Raw genomic sequence first — 5,976 nt, forward strand, 5'->3', positions numbered from 1 at the left:
TTTATGTCGCATTTTTAATTCAATTTTTTTGTTGTATTTTTGTTGGAAGTAGCACTGTGTAGTTTACATTCTTTTTTGTTTAAAACCAAATAAATCTAAGACAGACCAAAAATTAGTAGTGTTAAGAAATAATTGATGCAAGCTATACTTCATTGTACATGGGTAGGTATTATATTTGTGATTATTTATACCCGAGCGAAAGCGAAAAAAACTAATAATGAAACTAGCTCAGTGACAATGCACGTAAAACTTAACTAAAAAACATACAAGACTATCAAAGGCCAGAGGATTGTTACTTGGGACAGGCACAAAAACTGCGTCCTGCATGATTTAAAAAAAATGCACATTTTTAAATAGTCGAAAACAAAATTGTCTGTCCAATGAAAAAGCCGAGGCCCACAAAATATAAACAATGCATTATAAAAACATAAAAGGTGCAAAAGTTGACGACAATATCTGTACCTTAAATATGGCCTAACACTATTTACCTGAAATAAATATATAGATATATGTATAGCAATTCCCTAAGACACAAAAGATCTACATGTTGCCTTTGGATGTGTTTGAACTTCTGACAGGTTGTTGTCTCTTTAACAATTCAATTCTCATTTTTATAATCGATTTAACTGCATATAGACATAAGAATGTGAGGTGTTATAGACAATCAGAAAAATTGTGTCAAGGGATCACCAGACGTTAGACCTTCAGCAATAAGCAAAATACACTTTATAGCGCGAAAGCTTCAAAAGATCTTGGCATGACAAACACGAAAGTTGAGCGAGAGAAAAAATACGGATATGTATGAAAAACGGAAGATCATGGTTTGTTTGGACATTTTTAAAATGGAAGTCTTGGTTTCAAATTATTTGCAAGTAAGTTTAAAGTCATTAACAAATAATCAAACACAGACAGACAGGAAATCCTTAAAAAAAAACCAAAAGACATGAATAGACGAACTACAATACACAGTATATCATGTATCATATTTTATTTGCGATCATAAAACGAACGAAGTCATCCAATAAAAATCAGTTGAATACGTTTCTGTTGATTAGGTTTTTTCACAAGTATAGTAGCATTTTAGGAGAACAGTTCAAGTTTCCAATATACATCAAAGTATACATTTTACAATCCAGTAACGTAAACGCACGCAAGTTTCACCAGGTTTAATCCAAATAGCTTTCTTCCTATCCAAGAACTTAAACATGCAAGTATGACAAAAAACAGGCCAGAAGTATATTTTGTCTATATGTTTGGTATTTGCACAACTTTTGAAACACGGTGGATTGTGCATATATATGTTCTAAAGTAAAATTTTAGACCAGATAAAAGTTAAAAGATGACATAATTCGTTTGAGTATTTTATGTAATCAAAACACAAAGGTTATTCCTAATTAGTATATCGAATTATTTTATTTAGGCGTTGAGAACCTTTGGTGACCCCACAGTTTAAATGTTTATACTAAGGACGACGTGCGCAATGGGCGTAACAAACAAACGTTCACCTAATTTGTCCCAGTGAATGGGCTATTGAAGACCGTCAATCAATGGTCACAGCTACACTGTTATGAATTTGATTCTATATCTATTTCATCGAGATGTCTTGTAATTAATAAATACAGTTGTAACCGCACGTCGATTCCTAATTTTAAATGATCAATTACAAAGATATCTTACTAATTTTGAACGAATGGAGAAGAGACCAGGACAAGAAATTAACATCTTGCTCATCAAGATATAGGATTGTAAATGACTTTTTTATTGGATTTTGATGTTGTAAAATTCGTGTAGTATTCCGACCATGCACTGTTATTTATGAACTCGTTTTAGCAGATGAAAGTTCAAATAATTAAATTACAAAACACCACTTTGAGTATGAGTTTTGTAAAGCCACTTTCAGTGTCAACAACGGCAAATTAAACTGGGGCTATAATGTATTTGATTTGTTTTTATTTGAAAGTGGTGTGAATTTATTTATGGTATCAACCATCAGAAATACATAGATTGAATCGATGATTAAGAATAAAACAAAATAACAGTATAAACAAAAGTGAAAAAAAAACATCTGTAGAAAGGAGCGAAAAACAGAGTTTTTATGATATTGGGGTACTTTTACATATTAACGTGTATACAATTACATAACATCTGCGTTGTCAATCAGATTACATATTGTTACATCATGTAATTGGTATTCTTATGATGACTGTTTATGTATGTATCATGTCTCAATTTGTAAACATGGTGTCGTTGCTATAGAATACATATATATCTGATATTGGTGGGTTGGTGTTTATACGAGTTATATTTATAAATATATATATGTACGAGTCTAAATTGAAAACTACGTTCAAACCTATGATTGCGTGGGATAAAAACCGCACATTTTATACGTGTGCATGTAAAACAAATTTCGTTGTAAAAGGGTCTAAATACAGCACAAACAACATTTTCCAAAAGAGCAAAAAAAGTAAAAAAGTATATATATATATATATATATATATATATGTAACACTCAGAAACGTGTCCTTCCCCCCAAACGTGTCCGATTCCCCCAAAGGTGTCCACATGACTACACTGAACTACAAAACTTGTATAGATGCAAAAGGGCGCCAAAGCGTGTCATTTTTGTAAACTCCCAAACGTGTCCATTTTTCAACTACCCCTCAAACGTGTCCAATCCCCCAAACGTATCCATTACTTTGTTATTGCTATCTCATTAACTTATACTAGTTTCACCATTTCATTAAAAAATATAGACAAAGTGTGTTAGTACTTTTTAAACCACTAGTATAAACTGGGTAAAAAGGGAAGCGTAATTTCGGCTATGTTGTATTTAAATTGTAAACAAACATGTTTAGTTAAACTGTACAGATACCTTGTTAAAATGTCACTTTCTATGCGCATTAAAACTTTTATGTTGTCTCTAAATATCTAAATATGCATGAAATACTTGCAACTTGAAAATACACAATCAATAGTCTAAAGTTAATTTATACACTAGAAATGTAAAATCATTAAAACTTGTATGTTATTTCTTAATATGCATGAAATACTGGCAACTGGACAATACGCAATCAACAGTCTAAAGTTAATTTATCCAGTACAACTGTGAAACATTAAAACTTGTATGTTCTCTCTATGCTGTTGTTTGTTTGTCTTTTTCATTTTTAGTCATGGCGTTGTCAGTTTGTTTTAGATTTATGAGTTTGACTGTCCCTTTGGTATCTTTCGTCCCTCTTTTATACAGTACGACTGTAAAAACCTTGAAACTTGTATGTTCTCTCTGAATATGCATCAAATACTTGCAACCGGACAATACGCAATTAACAGTCTAAAGTTGATTTATACAATACAAATTATATTTTGCAATTACGGTAACTATTAACAACTGGCGTTGATCACATAATAAGTGTTTTAATAAAAAAAGAATTTGTAAAACCATTGCAAGTAAAATACATTTTTATAGTGCGATTCTTATTTGGTGTCTATTTATCTGAAAACAGAAGTCTGTAATATCATCTTTTACAGTGTAAAGCGTGCCTCGTCTAGGACATTTGCCTATTCTGATCACTAAGCCTCTTCTCCAAAAACCGCTAGTAAAAACCGCAGTCCCTTTGTTCATAGCAGAATTTGTTCTATAATCAACGATATCACCTTCATTGTAGTAAATGTAGCTCTTTATATCGTCTATAGAGTTTTTACTGAACAATTCTACAGGATACATCTGTTCACTATCAAAGTACTGCGTGATACCAGCGTTGAAAAATGTGGACTGGTTCCCGTTGATTTCCTATTAAAAATAAATTAAACACATGTTAAAAAATAAAACATTACCTGTAACTGAGAAAATATAATCACACCGAAAAAGTATTTTTTTAATGAATAAGAAATAAGTGTTTGCAAATTTTACTTTAAACTTAATTTTTGAAAACTATTTTTAAAGTAATGCAAAAATTCAGTTAACATAAAAACTAAAGAAAAGTAATTTGAACAACTATTAGATAAAAAAAAAAAAATGTGTTTTTTATAAAGAAATACCTGTAAATGAATTCTTGTGCTTGGACTTTCTGAGCTTATTAAAGATTGGGGTCTTCCAAATCTTTTTCTATACATTTCACTGTAGTAAGGGGAAGCTGTGTTATTTTGTACTACCTAAAAATAGAATTTACACATATTTATAATATACAAAATTATTCTATATTATAATAAATCATATAAACTATTTGTTTTATAAATAAAATTCTAAATGATGTGTCGTTTTGCAAAACATAAAAACAAAAAACTATTAAAATTGTTTAAAGACCCTTTCAGTAGCATGACTGAGATTTGCATATTGGTCGCGTAAATAACATTTCATTACAAACTGTATGAATGTATATGCACCTTAATTATTGGATATGTATTTATATCACTAGAAAAAGGTTAATTAGTATGGCGTTCATTATCACTGGACTAGTATATATTTGTTTAGGGGCCAGCCAAAGGACGCCTCCGGGTGCGGGAATTTCTCGCTACATTAAAGACCTGTTGGTGACCTTCTGCTGTTGTGTTTTTTTCTATGGTCGGGTTGTTGTCTCTTTGACACATTCCCCATTTCCATTCTCAATTTAACTAATGTTTAATCTGAAATATTAGTTGGTACTATAACTAGTAAATGTTTTAAACCGTGATAAAATGAAAATTGTTTACTGTAAGTTTTTATGTGTACCTGGTTTTCTTTTTCTTTCATCAATAATACTTGGCAGCTCTGTACGTTTTCACTTGTCAAATTTATTTCCTAAAAAATATTAGTATTTAACATATTAGTATAAAATCAGCAATTATGCACTAATTATACCAATAAAAATTAGTTCTGTATTTTTTTCTATAAATAAAGCCGTTAATTTTCTCGTTTGAATAGTTTTAAATTGTCATTTAGGGGCCTTTTATAGCTAAATATGCGGTATGGGCTTTGTTTATTGTTGAAGGCCCTATGGTGACCTATAGTTGTTAATTAATTATTTCTCTGTCTGTACTGCATCTTCTTTTTTATAGTTTAGAATCAAAAGCAACCGTATTTAAGCAGTATATTTTGGTGTTTTTTTTTCATTCATTCATTCGTGATTTAAAATTATACATGAAGTTTATACTGATATAGATCTCAAACAGTGGTTATTTTTAAAAATACTAACCCAAAACATGTTCAAATATTGAAATGCTTAATATATGATATAATATATATGATCTTATATAACAGATAATTAGATCATTAAAAAATAAAGTAAAAATGCAAAAAAAATACATTATTATTGGTTAAGTTATAAAAAAAATAACATGTTATTGTTTATAAACTCGGGGTATACATGTACATACTATATTCTTTTCAGGTGTTTAATCTTTCATTATACAGTCTTGCTGCGTGTTAACTTCATTGGTTTGGTCTCCAGTTATATCCTTGGTAGGCGATGCAATGTCTTCCAGTAGTTGTAAAGTTTCTAAAATTAAAAACTTATAAGTTACTTTTACAAACAATAATAAAATAATACTAGCAGTTTACTTTAAAATTTACTAATTATTGTTGCCATTTATAAATATTTATCTTTTCATCTGCAATTTAGAATACGGTTAGTGTTTTGTAGGGTTTTTTTTTTATTTATAGGATTCTTCAGTTTTGACACAAATAAGATAAAAGAAGTAATTGTGTATGTGTTAATTTGAGAAGTTCTTTTTTAAAAATTTTACGCGTTACATGCGCGAGGATGTATTTTCAATAAGAATTTAATAAAGATTAGGGTTAAGTAAAAGCAGATAAGGGTTAAGTTAGTTAGGTATTGGTTAGAACAATTTATACACTTTAGTGAAGTAAATCAAAGAATCACCGGCTAAACGCTTTACACTAGTTTCTTTTCCCTTTTAACAAGAAGCACTTTTCAAAAGACTTATATGTATATAAGTAATTATGCTTTGCTACCTTTAAGCAGCTTCCGGTAAAGATTA

The 5,976-nt window shown here is 29.9% G+C and overlaps 1 long non-coding RNA gene across 1 annotated transcript; it reads right to left on the minus strand.

Annotated features, from left to right (window-relative positions):
• Window positions 1–3,208: 3,208 nt before the first annotated feature.
• Window positions 3,209–4,791, minus strand: LOC143059234 (uncharacterized). The gene is made up of 3 exons (XR_012973441.1): window positions 4,709–4,791; window positions 4,039–4,152; window positions 3,209–3,790 (listed from the first exon to the last, which is right to left on the minus strand). It is a non-coding gene; the product is annotated as an uncharacterized LOC143059234 (long non-coding RNA).
• Window positions 4,792–5,976: the final 1,185 nt, after the last annotated feature.

This window comes from Mytilus galloprovincialis, chromosome 14 (genome assembly GCF_965363235.1).
Source record: "Mytilus galloprovincialis chromosome 14, xbMytGall1.hap1.1, whole genome shotgun sequence".
NCBI lineage: Eukaryota > Metazoa > Mollusca > Bivalvia > Mytilida > Mytilidae > Mytilus > Mytilus galloprovincialis.